Source organism: Vicugna pacos, chromosome 20 (genome assembly GCF_048564905.1).
Source record: "Vicugna pacos chromosome 20, VicPac4, whole genome shotgun sequence".
In the NCBI taxonomy this organism is placed as follows: Eukaryota; Metazoa; Chordata; class Mammalia; order Artiodactyla; family Camelidae; genus Vicugna; species Vicugna pacos.
This window is the reverse complement of record NC_133006.1, coordinates 42405586-42420307: the sequence shown is the minus strand read 5'-3', so window position 1 is coordinate 42420307 and position 14722 is coordinate 42405586. Positions and strand designations below refer to the sequence as shown.

At 51.8% G+C, this 14722-nt stretch overlaps 1 long non-coding RNA gene across 3 annotated transcripts; it reads right to left on the bottom strand.

Moving 5' to 3' along the window:
* Window positions 1-2690: 2690 nt before the first annotated feature.
* Window positions 2691-12811, bottom strand: LOC140687854 (uncharacterized). 3 transcript variants are annotated; one of them, XR_012062513.1, is made up of 8 exons: window positions 12724-12811; window positions 11444-12573; window positions 11247-11331; window positions 8583-9095; window positions 7830-8055; window positions 5269-5343; window positions 4405-4530; window positions 2691-3873 (listed from the first exon to the last, which is right to left on the bottom strand). It is a non-coding gene; the product is annotated as an uncharacterized lncRNA (long non-coding RNA). The 3 variants fall into 3 exon arrangements; XR_012062512.1 differs by having other exon boundaries at window positions 2691-3403; window positions 3503-3873; window positions 11444-12810; XR_012062511.1 differs by having other exon boundaries at window positions 11444-12810.
* Window positions 12812-14722: the final 1911 nt, after the last annotated feature.

Sequence of the window (14722 nt, the reverse complement as noted above, 5' to 3'; positions counted from 1 at the left end):
GGGTCCAGAGATTCTCCAGTCTCCTGGAGGAGAGCATGTCATCACTGCCACGTAGATGAGGCGGGTTCTGGGCTTGGCCCACCAGGACCTGCCCAGTCCATTGTCACCCATCACCTGCCCAGCCTCAGCACTACATCACCCTTGTCACTTGTTCTCCAGCTTAAGGGTTGACAGCTTAGAGATTCCTTTAGCGTGGGGGCGGGGGGCGGGCATGGGAGGAAGTAAAGGTAGACGTGGGTCCAGTCCATCAGCTTGACTGATTGATACTCAAGATACTTAAGATTTCCGGGGAGAATATAGCTCAAGTGGTAGAGTGCGTGCCTAGCATGCATGAGGTCCTGGGTTCAATCCCCAGTCCCTCTCTCAAAATTTAAAATAAACCTAATTACCTCCCCCACTCCCACCAAAATAAAAAAATAATAAATACAAAAAATTTAAAAAATAGGTTTCTGGCTCACAACCACAGGGACTCAGGGCCTGGAAAGGAGGGGAGGGGATGGAAGGGATCAGCAGGGGACCCAGGGTGCAGGAGAGGCCAGTGGCCTGTGACGGAGTGCCTCGACCCCTCTCCTGCCCCATGAACCCCAGGACCTCCAGAAAGGTCCCTGTGGAAGAGCAGGCAGAGAGGCCGGAGGTGGTTTGGAGCCACCCCAGCGGGCAGGTCTCCGAGAAGTTGTGTGACCACTGTGTCTTACAGAAACAACTCCACACGATCGTGTACCTCGAGAGCAAGGAGCACTGCAGTCTAGGGAAATGGTCGGATGGAAACAGCACGTGTAGCTTCTGGACTGCAACTGTCATCAGGAAACGCGCCGCGTCGTCAGAAGGAGCCTGGAAGTGACCATCCACATCTGCATCCAAGGGGCAGGGCCAGCGGAGACTCCCCCGTGCTCCTGAGACAAAAGCGGCCTCAAGGCACGTTCCTAAATTCCCATAAGGTCATTATAAACGTAATTCGTGACAGACATTATTTAAATTTGATTTTATATTCTCGTCATGCTTGGCATTTAAAATATGATCAGTACGTATTTGTCGAATGACAAAAAGTGAATAAATTAAGCTCACTGAGTCATCACGCAGGTGTCCTGAAACCGAGGTCGTCCTTGCCGTGTGTGTCCACCAGGGGGCGGGCTTCAGCCGTGACCACGCATCTCAGCCGCACCCCCGCCTGGTGCCCAGGGCCACACTCTCAGGGGCCAATAAAGTGCTTTTTTTAAAAAGCTGACTGTTTGTCTGACTACAGAAGTAATATTTGACCGTTGCCAAAAAGGTACCAGAGGCGATGCAACCAAAAACAACAACCCGCCTTATGTATATACACACATACACCAACTTGAATTTTTCTTCTCAGTCGTAATGATGGCTAACTTTAGTAAAAAGCATCCTTTGGGTATTTTCCCAACGTGTGTGTGAAAATTGGAAGCAGCACCCCGGTTTTCTCCCCTCACCACCTGGTTTTTCACGTCCCAGGATTGGCCTCTTCGTGTGTGACTTTCGCTGGCTGCACACACCCGGGGTCCTCGAGTTCTGTGTGCTCGGAACACCGGCTGTCCCCCGCACGGGCTGTGACCCCGAGGGCTCCTAAGGACCAGGTTGTGTAACCGTTAGAGAAACAGGAAGACCCTGTCTGATGGCCTCAGGCCCCTGCCTCCGCCTCCTTTTCCATCCCCTGGACTACATGCCCTCCTCCCACCTGGACTGTGGCCCGCTCCTCTGCCCACCCAGGGCGGAGCCCGATCCTGTACCATCAGCCCTTCCTCCTCTCGCTCTCAGTGTAAAGGCGGAAGTCCAGACTGAAGTCCGAGACCCGCACCCCGCCCACCGGGTCGTGCCCACCTGTGCAGCACCATCTCCCGGCCCCGCCCCAAGGTGAAGAGGGAGGCCAGGACCTGCCTGCGTGGGTGCCAGTCCTGACCGAGCCACTTCTGCTCTGTGTGACCGAGGTCAGTTATCGCCTTGGTTTCTGCTCTCCTCGTCTGTCGAATGCGGATCAAAATGTTACCTAATTGTAACAGGGATGTTCTGGTTTAAAACACGCAGCTGCTGAGAACAGTAATGAGGAGGCAATGATGGCTGCATACGTACGTGCTGGTAAGAGTTAGTGGCGACCGTTGCTGATCTGACCTCCACTCAATATCACCTCCTTGGGGAGGCCTCCTGTGACCCCCAAGCTGGGCCAGGCTCCACCCCCGCCACACACCCGCCCTGGTGCTCAGAGCTCGGGGTCCCTGGGGTCCCCAGGCCCGGTCACTGCTGGATGCTGACTGCTCTGTCCCTCTGGACCGTGCAGGATGAGAGGCCAGCGCCCAGCCTACACCTCCTTCCATCTCCTTCCCCGGGGGCCGGGCTGAACCAGGGCGGCCAGCCCGGGACGGGAGGGCAGCAGCCTTCCAGGGATTCTTGACACGGTCTCGGCTGGCGCCAGAAATCGCATGTGTGTCCTGCCTGTCTAGCACTGCTGAAAGCATTTCACATTTATGATCTCAGCCTCCGAAATGACTGCCTGAGCTCCGTCTGTCTTACATCCAGAGTAGGACTTGGGGCTCGGGTGCTGCGTCCAGCACAGCTCGGGACCGTGTCTGACGACGAGGGACACAAGACTCAAGAAACAAAGAGACAAAGTAAAGAGCAAAGAAGCGACCAGGGGACTCAGGCTCTCGTGGATCCAGAGACCTGAAAGCCTGGTCGACATCATGTTTATTAGGAGTTACTGCTCAGGAAAAGACGCGATCAGGGAGGGGGGCTCTAGACACTCCATGCCAGAAGCACGAAGTTCTGCTTGCTGGCTAACTGATTAATTTCAGGCCTTTCCCTTCCAGGAACAGTCACCCTCCTGGGGGTTTGCAAAATGTCTAAGTCTATCCTGTTATTGCCTCCGGGACGTCTCAAGATAGCAACTACCTCCCTCGGGTTAAACCACATGCTTTCGTGCAGAACCAAGTTCTGTTAATGGGTGATCTGGCTTTCCAGGACTGTCCATTGTCTCACCCTAAGGAAGTACCCGCCCTCCTTCGTGCCCTTACGGTCAATCTCAGGACTTCTCCTCACACATTTCATCTACTGTGTGAAACATTAAACAAGGTAAGCGTGTGCATTTTAAGCAAGTAAGTGTGAATACAGTATTTTAAGCTCACGGAAATTTAGGTGCGGCTTGTCTTCCAGCAGCTTGCTTCTCAGCACTCGGGGAGGTCAGGTGCCTGTCCCTGAGTGACGTACAGAGATGGCTTGAAACCCAGGAGGTCTGAGCGCCCGCGTCTTGCCCGTGGTTCTGACCCCTGCGCACATCAGAGCCCAGAATTGCTAGTTCAGTCTGTCTGCGACAGGGCTGAGTTTCTGGCACGTTTGCGGGGATGCTGCGGCCGCTGGGTGGTGTGGGCCGCACTGCACCACCTGCCGTCAGTTCCTGGAAGGAAGGTTTCAGTGGCCGATGGGCTCTCCAGACCAGGGTCAGACGACACTGTCTTCGCCCCCACCCTGCCTCCCTGCTCGGGTACTTATTCACCCTTTTTTTCTGGCTTCTATCAGGTCCGGTGACTCAGGAGTCCGTGTGGCCTGTGTGAAGTCCCCACACCCCCCAGGCCTTCCTCTGTCCACTTTGAAACCAATATGTGGGTTGTGCTGGCCAGGCCCGCCTGGGGAGGGTCGGGTGACATCAGAGGACAGGGGTCTTTTTCTGGTTCTCACAGAGACACCGCAGGGGCCAGCGGGGACCTGGGGAAGACAGAGGTTTCTGGGCCACGTGCCTGTCCTGATGAACTTCTCACTTCCGTTGCAAACACAGCTTTAACTCAGCGGGCTCCTTACCAAGGAGGGAACTGCACGGCCTTCATCCCGCAGGCTCTCCATCTGCCTGGCCACTTCCTCACATTGCTCCTGGGGAAATGGCTGTTGTGAAGGCAAGGCCTCTTCTTGGGCTGGGGCGTGAAAAGACTCACTTGACCCTGGGTATGGGAAGCCAGCACCCCAGGGCACACGAGGAAGGGGCCTGGTTCCCCTCACGGGGCTGTGCTCTGGCTCCCCCTGTCCCTGAGGCCACTGCTTGAGCAACCGCAGGGTCCCGGCGGGTCTGTCGTTACTGGGGGTGGACGTGACACAATCGGCAGCCTTGTAACCGCTCAACTGCTTCCTGAAGCAGGAAGTGTTTGAGCTGAAATTCTACACTCCTTCCATTGTGTTTTTGTTTTACATCCTGCCCTAAGATCCACTAAAATGTTGAGTCTTCCCTTAACCACCCAGTGAGAACACGCTGCTCCATCCTCTGCTGACCTCACACCTGGCAGTAGGTCCTGCACAGATTCTGGCTTTCTGCCTGCAGGTGACGAGCCTTCTGAAGGCGAGCACAGTAATGATCACGACACCTGGTTCCTAGTAGGTTTTTAGCAGGTGCTTGTTTCACAGACTTGCCTGCTGGAGAAGACGGTCACATTTAGGAAGAGACGTGGTCCTGTCTCAGACGGGCAGGTGTGAACTTCCCCTGGCTCGGGGAGTGGATGGTCACCACGAGGTGCTTCTCCCGGCTGACTCGCTGAGCTGGGGAAGGACCAGAAATGACTGGTTAGGACACGGTCTGAATTTTCTGCTTTTGCACTAAAAGCCAGATCCAGGTCCCTTTTACAGTCTTTATTTAAGCAAGAAACTGATTACAAAGTCAGTGTTTCTTTACCTTTCCATGACGGTTTTTTTAATTTTTATGTTTTTATTTGGGGAAGGTAATTAGCTTTCTGTTTATCTTTAATGGAGGTACTGGGGACTGAACCGAGGACCTCGTGCTTACTAGGCACACGCTCCACCCTGAGCCTACCCTCCCCTCTGCATGTTTTAATGAAGTAGAATAAAAAATATATAATGAACATGCTCAAGGTAGTAATCGAGAAACAGACTGGACAACTCCTGGAATCTCGGAGTATTAACTAGCCTCTCCAAGCCTCCACCTCCTCATCTCTTGAAGGAGGATGGGTTATAATAACCTCTAAAAAGCTGTGCAGTTTGAATGTGTTCACAGTACAAAACCGCTTAAAGGAAACTGCATTTTGCTGATGAGCCGTTCGAGTCCCTCATCTTTCCATGATGGGAAAAGTGGATTTTGAGACAGAGCCCTCGTCCAGTGTCTGGCAAGTCACCTCGCTCCCTTGGGCCTCGGCCTTCCCAGCTGTAAGGTGAGGACAGTGGTGACTGCTGGGCCCCCTCCCCTTTTTAACTTCCTCTAGGCCTACTTTTACATTGGAAGCTTCTTGCAGAAACCATGTAAGGTAACTTAGGTGATGGTACCTTCTCGTTCGTCCAGTCGAGGGACTGTTACTCTGTTTGAAAGCGGCGGGAGTGATCAGCAGGTGTCAGAGAGGCCTGATGACGAGGAAGGCAGATTTTTTTCAGTAGCTGGTTGACGTTCACGCAGGAAGGGAAGGGACTCCAGGGGACAAGCACGGCCTCTACCCCATCCCCTTCCCCGCGTCTCTCTCTGCCCCAGGCGAGAAGGGCCCGGGTCCAGCACAGGCTGGACGAGCCTCCGCTGCTCGTCGTCTGCCATCTGGGCAGCTGCGGCCGGACCTCCTCGCCTGGGGTGGGAACCTGGGAGCGCAGTGAGATCATGACGCATCCAAGGCCAGTTCATGAGGGGAACCTCCTCTCCGGGCCCCTCTGTCCGGAGGCTGTCACAGCAACACGCAGGCAGCACCGGGGAGAGACCAGAGAAGGCATCACAGCATCGAGGCTTCATTCTCCCAGGCCCGGCCTGAGCTGGGGGTGGTGTCTGACCCCAGGGTGGACGACACATTGTCCAGGATGCTGCGGACGCCAGCTCTGTCTTCAAGGTCAGGGCTGGTCAGGTGGGCCTCCAGGCGCCCCCAGCACCCCCGGAGCCCGAGAGGAACGCAGCATTTCCAAGGACTGGGCCAGGAGTCCGTGCTGAAGCCAGGTCTCTCTCAAGGGACTGCATTTTTTTTAACAACTTTATTGTGGTACGATTCCTGTACAGTAAGCTACACCCGTTACAGTTTAAGAAGTGATGTTCCAAGTTACTGTAGGACACTCTGGTGCGTAACACCAGAGGGACACCTGGAATTCTGTGTGCCCTCCTGACGGGACACCCTCAGCTCTGAGCCTGTGACCGGCAGGGAGCCGGGGGCTGGCCCAGCTCGGAGAGAAACCCCCTCGGGGTCTGGTTGGTGCCCCACCCAGGCCCAGCTCTTCCTGGGACCCAAGAGGGCAGGCCTGGGCTCCCTTCCCGTCGTGACACCCTGATGTGGCAGGGCGCTTCCTGCTGGTGGGGACAGCAGGGTGAGGACCGGAGCCAGGGCACCGGCCAGGCCGCAGGAGTGTTTCCAGACCAGCCACGGCCCCTGTTTCTCTAGGCCGCCAGTAACCCCTTTCTTTCCTCCTAATCCAGGTTAAACTGGGTTTCAGTAACTGGCAACCAAGAGATCAGGCGCTGGGGCGTGGGGTGGGTGGGCGCAGCAAGGACAGAGGCCCAGGTGTGGCCGTCACAGTGCAGGGCCACGGCAGCTGTGACGCCGCACCCATGCTCGTGGGCAACTTGGGATTTCAAGTTTCCTATTGAAAAAGTTCCACATTTGTTTTGAAATGGGGGTCAAAAAAGAGGGTCTTTGTCCCCAGGAACTAGCAAGTCCACTGGGAATACCTCTCCTCGGTAATCTTCCAAGCTCTCAGTTGGCTGAGTCCCACTGCATTCACCCCCCTCCCCGGGTCCCCAGGCCCTGCCCCACATCCTGGCCCCACAGCCGCTCACCCAGGGTACAGAGGATGGTGGGGGGACACAGGGTTTGGAGTTGGGCCCTGTTAGACAGAGTCCTGTCACCCGAAATCTCGCTCTGCCCCTCAGTCTGTTCACCTGTGAAGCTGAGCTATGGCTCCTACTTAGAGGGACCGGGGAGTCGAAGTAATGACTATAAAATGCCCAGCACACAGGAGGCCTGGAGAGGCCCGTGTGACACCCCTTTCTACTGAAAGTAAAGAGAATTCTTTCTGATCCTGGGAGTTCTCAGCAGTGGCCGGGTGCTTTGTGTGCCAGGACCGGTCCATGGGAATTTTCCTTCAGCTTGGGAAGCCAGGGGCCACACCCTCCTCCGTCTGATTCGGTGCAGGGTCCTTTTCCTGGTGTTGTGAAAACATGAATAAATACACTGAGCTGGGTGAGTCTCTGACTCAGCCCTCAAATCATGTACATACTCGGTGCTGTCTCACAGAGGACAGGAAGGGACTTCTGAGTCATTTGATGGAGTCCCTGCAGTGGCTGCAGATCACCCACTGCCCTGGTGGCAGAGACTGGACTGCGGTGGGAAAAGAAAGGGCCAGGGCCACTGTTACTTTGATGGATCAATTGTTCCATCACAACTTTCCCCATTAATACACCTAGCACACGCGCCATCTCCTATTTCAATCATCTTGATAATCCTTCTGCCTGAAACGAACAAACAAAAGACAGCACGTTAAAAAAATAACCACAGCTTATGGTTGCGGAGCATTTAGCCTGAGACCTGACTCCTCTCTTGCCCACGTGGGCTCAGTCAAGTTCGCAGGACGTAACTTATTCCCTCGGAGTTTCTGCGGGTGTTCCAGGTTCTCTGGAGAAAAGTCCAGAAAGGCTTCCTGTGAACTGAGTGTAGAAGGGAGAAGGGGGACCGGCCTGCCATTCAGAGTCCCCAGCTCACAGCATCCCCTCTCGATGTAAACCCTTTGTGGGCCCTGGACACGGGCATCTGATTGTGTCCATGCATGCATGCGTGCGTTCAGCGCTTTCACGTGTGAGCGCTGGGAATACACAAATCAATGAGAGGGCTTCCAAGTTAAGAAGGCAGAAAAAGTGCACGCACCTGTAAAGTACTTTCGCATCTAATCGTGGAAGACTTGGCTCTTTATGTCAGATAGTAAACTTGCAGGAACAGGCAGGCTTGCTTCGAAGCCATCCCCTCCCCTTGGAGAAGCCTGCCGGTCAGATGCATCTTTCTCTCCTTTACACTCGAACAGGGCTGGTCCATCATCCTTGGTGTCACAGCGCTTTCTGTGGCCCGTTTTGTACTTGGGTTAGATTACTAGGCTCTGAAGAAGGGACAGAAACAAGTTAGAAGCGGGTCCTTGCCTTCGAGGAGTTTTCAGTCCACCAGCAGCTTTAGACAGGGTTGCCCGCGGTGATTCAGAGGAGGATCTGGTGAGTGTTGAAAGGGGTGGCAGGGGTCCAGGGTGCGCATGAGAGCGTGGCTGTGTCAGGAGAGGAGGTAGCAGGAGGGTCACGGTGACAGGGGGCCTGAAGGTTAAGTGGTGTTTCCACAGGCACAGACGGGAGGAGCCAGCACGCTGGTAAGAGGAAGGGCCCGGACAGCCCTGCTTTGCTGGAAAGGGATTCTCAGCGGCAGCACTGTGGACGTTTGGGGGCAGATAGTTCTTTGTGTGGGGCTGTCCTGTGCATTATAGGATGTTTAACAGCATCCCTGCCTCGCCCACCAGATGCCAGGGGCACCTCCCCTCAGTCGTGGCACCTAAGAGTGACTTTAGATGTGGCCACATGTCCCCAGGGTAGGGGTCAAAGCCACCCTGGTTGAGAGCCCTGGTGTAGAACATACACACACACAGACACACGTGTGAGGATCTGGGGTACCACTGAGGATGGGTGCAGACAGTTCTGGCCGCTTTTGACGGAGACTCAATTACAGAGGGGAGAAACTGTTACAGTTCTTGGAGACGGAGACCCACTGGGGCCCTTGCTTTGTCATTTCCCAGAGCCCAGTGTTCCCACGGTCTCTCCCACTCATAACTTGCTCTCAGATCGTCAGAGCCACAACGACGTGATGACCGAGCTTCCCTGAGACGTCCGCGAAGACTGTTACTCGTGGGGTCAGCGCTTTACTGTAAAGAGCTCCTCAGGTTTGAAGGTAACAGGGTGTAGCTCAGCCGTGGCATCTCAGGTACTAACTAGTCGGAGGGTAGGAGGGACCTGTCGGGGCCGAGGCACTGGAACCCTTCTGTTGAGGACGGCCAGCACTTCTGCTTGGCTGAGACTGGCCCGGTTTCAGGTACAGCAAGTGCTCTGCGTCCTCCGAGTCTGATTACAGCTATTCAAGAGTCTTCCAAGGGCATCACCACTAGAAAAAGGAAACACGCACTGTAGCTTTGTGTTGCAAACTCGAAGAACCACAGTCTTCCTGATCCCCGGGAAAATCCAGTTCTGACCAAGTTCCCTCCAGCACAAAGCCTGAGCCTGAACATGAACGTTCCCTTCGCTCCCCCAGGACCAGGGCAGGCTCTGCCACAGGCCTCACAGGTCGTATTTATAAAAATCAAGAATCTGAAAATACCTATATATGTTTGTACGTGTATAACTGAATTGCTTTGCTGTACACCCGAAACTAACACTGTAAAGTGACTACACGTCAATAAAAAATTGGCATTAAAAAAAAGTCAACAGGAATTTTTCCCGCAGTGCTCCAAATTCAAACCAAACTTGAGACGCAGTAACAGCAGGGAACACGCAGCCTCTTACCGGATTAATTAAGCCCGCCGTGTCTGTCCCTCTGTTTCCGCTGCATGGCCATGTGGGAAAGTACAGAGACTTAATTCTGTGTGGGAGGGAGCAGGGTAGGGGTGGATTTGCTGAAGACAGAGAAACGATGGTAAGAAGAGATGTGAAATCAGCAAGGAAGCGGTTGCCAGGCAACACCTGGGGCGTCAAGGAGACCGCGCAGTCTTCAGGGACAACCGACCAGCTATCTCCCATAACGGCCCGTAAACGCCTGAGCTAGAAAACGTCCATGTCGTGAGTCTAAGGCAAATACTTTAGCAAAGAGCCAAAGCATCTGGGCCCCTATTCCATTCCGTAAATATGGACCGTGCAGTGAACGTAAGGCCTCGGCATCTGCACATTTGAGGGGTGCAGTGTCCCTGCCAACAGGGACATCCTGTGCCTCTGTTTTTGTTTTTTGGGGTTTTTTTATGGTTGTAGCCCCGGCTGTATGTTGTATTTTGACTCAGCACAATGAGCTGCAGTCACAGGCTGCACCAAATTGTCCCCCGTAGCTGGCTTGGTACGACTGGCAGAGTCTTGCTGACTTGCTGACCAGCATGTGGCCAGGCGACAGTGACCAGGCATGAAGACGGCAGGGTGTTGGGGTCTGAGGGAACCAGGCAGGACGTTGAGCCCACAGTCTTCATTTTCCCAGGGGAGGAAGTGGCCTCTGTGACTGACATGCTGACACCTGTCTCCTTTTGGTCTCTGCGTCTGCTGTTCCCAGTCGAGCCTGGTCCTGTGCTCAGAGCCCCTGCAGCTGAGCTTGTCCTCCCGTTTCCCTCCGTTAAGGGACCTCTTACAGCAGGGACCCTGCCGTGCTCTTTCCTGGGGGCCGCCAGCGCGGTACCTGCAAACGTTGGCACCCGGGAGCAGCAGACCCTCAGCCTGCCCAAGGAGCAGGTCGTGGTCGGCTCACCCCGTCCCCTGGTATCCTGAGCGCAGGACACAGAACAAGAGACCCTCCCAGGTGAACCCTGGCTCTCTGTGACCCTTGACTTGCCTAATACCTCTGTGTCGCAGCTTTGCCATCTGAAACGAGGGCACTGCTTACACCTAACTCATCAGGTTGTCGAGAGGATTAAACAGGCTCACGGCAAGTTTAGAGCAGCCCGTCTCCTGAGCACCCGGACTCAGGAGAGTGAGATGCTTTCTTCCTTTTAGAATTTAATGTATGTCGAAATCATCGTTGGCCATGTCAGAGCAAAATCTCCCCAGGTTGCAGGTTGGGGCCCGGAAGGGAATGCGGGCGGGCAGGCGGGTGGGCGGGCAGAGGGGCCTTCCCCAGAGCTTTAGGCATCCTTGTAACAAAACTGCGGTTGAGCTGCTCAGAAAGACAATGGTTTCTGGTGTAACTGGTGCCTTGATTGCTCAGACTTGGAGGCCTTTTATTCTTTTCCTTTTTTTTTTTTTTTGGCTTTTTTTCCCCAGTATAGTCAATTTATAACGCTGTGTTAGCGTCAGGTGTACAGCAGAGTGATTCAGTTGTACATATATATTATTTTTCCTACTTTCTTTTATAGGTTATTGCAAGCCATTGAATATACAGTAGGACCTTGTTGTTTATCTCAGAAGCTTTCTTAGGAGTTAATATATTTTAACTCAAAAACGCCCCACAATGATTTGAAAAATCCATTTTTGAAAATTAGTTCAGCAAGCAATGAGAGTAAGTCATGTAGGCCATAAAATACAGTAAGAAATTAATGAGTTTAAAAGGCACGTAAGTCCTCACCTTGTTGTATAGTTAGGTCACGTGGAAGCAATTGAAAATTTTAAGTATCTACTGTCTTAACATCACAGAAAACATCTGGGTTTACCTGAAAATGGAGGAAAATTTTTTTTACCCAATTTCCTTAATATTACAGCTAACATATCAAATTTTGCACAGAAAACTAAAATTGGTGATGCACTTATTTTTCGAAAACTGACCTTTAATAATATTGCACAGTGATCAATATTTGAATTTTTAGTTTACAGGAAACTCTTATTTATCTGCTGAAGCAAAAGATCTTATTGCCAGGAATTGTTGTAACAGATTTACAAAAGAAAGGAAGTGCTGGTGTAAGAACTTTTGGAAAAAGCTCTTTCAGTAACTTCCTCTTGTTCTTGCTACGCAGCCTGGTTTTCTTCAATCGTCCCTCCTGTGTGCTGGAAAATCCTTTGTTCCATGACAGCCTGTGAGATTTCACGCCACAGATTAACTGACGCGTCCTTTCACTCCACACGGCTCTATCCACACCCTGTAGGTTGGGCTCCTCTCACAATAGCTACTGTTTTCTCAGATCCGAAAATCTCTGGTGTTGCAACGTTGTGTATATAATTAGAACCCTGAGAGGTTAGAAGTGCGTTTATGCTTGATGACCGGGACGTGCCCACGAGCCGTCAGCCTCTCCCAGGTGGGCGTATGAGCAGATCCTTCCCTAGTCCTGAATGATGGTTTGTTTTTTTAAATGATGAATTCATCCTCTGGTATATTTTTTACCCTCAACCAGATGTACAATGTTTTGTAGCGATCTCAGCCCTTGGCAGCGACATTGGAGGGGACCAGGACGCTGAGTTTGTGCTCCGGACACGTGACAACTCAGCCTGTCCCATCTACCTCCAGTTTCCAAGCAGTTCCAGGTTCTGTTCTGCCTCTTCAAGTGCGAGTTTATCTGAGACTGTAAAATTGTCGAAGGTTTCCGTTCAGGTGGCCGAGAGTCACAGCTGAGGGGGAAGCGCAGCGTCAGTGCCGAAGGCTGAAGGGCGGGAGTCGCTTAGAGCCGCTTACAAGGCGTTTCTTGTCCCTCTGGACGAGACTGGGCGATGAATCGGGGAGGTTTCTGCAGGGCTGGGCTCTGAGGCCCGGGCAGCCTCCCTGCTCTCATCTGTAGCCTGAAGGCAGCAGCGCTGCGTCACTGGGCCGTGGTGAACACAGACGTCACGGCAGAGCCCCAGGTCCACAGCCCGCTAAGCCGTGGCGAGCCTCTCGCCGCTGGGAGAAGAGCTGTGGTCAGATGAGAGTTCTGGGACACAGTGTTAGGATGAAGAATTTCGGGTGACAGGACCATGGCAGTCACCTGTTTGAAGAAAGACCGTTGCAGAAATCACCCGACACATCGGCCTTTTTTGGATAATTTTAAAAGCACTCTTGGTTTTGTAATACCCGACCAGCACCCCCCCCCCGTCGTCCCCGCCTCCTCCAGATGGGCTGCGCTTTCTCTGGGTACCCCGAGGCGGTGCTTCTGGGCTGTAAAGACTCTGAAGCTATCTGGGAGCCCGTTCTCCAAAACTGACACGTCACGAAGTCTGGCTGCCTTCCCCGTGTTTGTTCCGTTTGTAGCCTGGGAGGTAGTGGAAGACAGTGGGAAGGTTCTAGAAGCAGAATCCTGCCTGTGGGGGCGTCCTCCCAGACCACTGCTTGGCCGGTGCCCTCCCTGGGGCACTGACCTGCCTCCACTCTCCTGCCTCTTTGCCTTTTCCCTCCTCATGGTGTGCTTTGTGTAACTGAAGTCCTTCATTGTCCCTGGGTCCAGTTTAGTGTCATGAAGATCCAAGTGCCTGGGAATAAATCTGACAAAAGGTGTGCATGTCCCTTTAAGAGGTCACTCCACGTGCTCATGAAGATATATCCTATTCTGTTATCTTCTAAAAGCTTTAACGTTCTGCTTTCACAGCTCAGCCAACAGCCCACCTGGCACTGGTTTTTGTTTAGGTTTAAGGCAGGAATCAACCTTATAATTTTTTCCTTACGGGTTCCCAAATATCCCGGAACAACCTCCTGAGAATTTCCTCCCTCCATTCCCAGCTTTGAAGTGCCACATTCATCATAAACATGATGACCATGTGATTTATTATCCGAAATGATTAAATCTTGACAGCAAAAGAATGCATTGCTCATAGTTCCCATAGGGCGAGAGGCATAAGCCAAAGGCTGATCTGAGCCGAGATGATGGTCACTTGTCACAAGGCTCCTGTCGTGTGAGGCTGCTTCTGGACTTTCTGTTCTGTTCTGTTCCTGACTATCTTTGCACCAAACCCACTCTATCTGATTTCTGCAGCCTTAGAATAAGTCTGAATTCAGCTCAGTGTGCCCCTCTAGCTGAGGCTTCTTCAAGACTGCCTTGGGTAGGGGGAGGGTATACTCAGGGGTAGAGCGTGTGCTTAGCATGCACGGGTCCTGGGCTCAATCCCCAGGGCCTCCGTTAAAATCAATCAATCAATCAATCAATCAATCAATCTAATTACCTCCCCCTCCAAAAAGACAAACCAAAAAAAAATTTTTTAATAAAAAAATTTAAAAATTTTTTAACTATTGATGTTACATAGAAATACAAATCGGCTTTGTGTATTGCACGTGTAACCAGCAACATCTTACTTAACACACTTTTAAATACTAATCATTTAGACTTGTTATGAAAATAATGATCTAAAATATTATTTCTTCCTTTCAAATCATTATATATTTTAACGAAGGTAGGATCTTCATTAAATTATTGTGCGAGTGGTGGCAACATACATTCGTGTCTTGTCAAATTGCAGACCATTCTCTCCTTTAATTTCTATTTTTGTTGTTTCATTTTGAGGGCTTGTTTTGGGTGCATATAAATTTAGAATTGTTTTCCTCGTGAGCTGAATCTTTTTATCTCATGAAGTGTCTGTCTTTATCTCTAGAATAAGAGAAACTCCTTTGCCTAATGGTTTTAGCTACACCGACTTTAACGTTTAGCATTTGCGTCACACGTCTCTTCCGTTCTTTCCTTTCTAACTCTGTTTTTATGCTATAGGTGTATTTCCTGTAGACACCAATAGTATTTTGTTTTCAATCCAGCCTAACCACCTTTGTATTTTAACTACATTTAGTCCATTTGCATTTCAAGTGATTACTTACTTACTTGGAGTTTAATTCACCATCCTTCTGTTTGTCACGTGTGTTCTGTGTATCTTTTCCTCTCTTATTTCCTTCTTTCGGATTGAGTCTGCGTTTGTTGTTATTCTTCTTTTCCTCCTTGGTTTATTGTGGAAGCTACAAACCCTTTTACTGTTCTGCCAGTGGTTAACTTAAGACAGTACAACGTGACCCTTGACTTATCCAAATCTAGTGTAATTGTAATTACTAAGCTTTTGTTTTTGTTGTGTGGAGTCACTACCATTGCGGACGTCAAGACTGTCAGGCCAAGAACCCCCTTTTGTAGCGTTGGCTTGTCGGAGGTCAGGGAGAAACAAGAA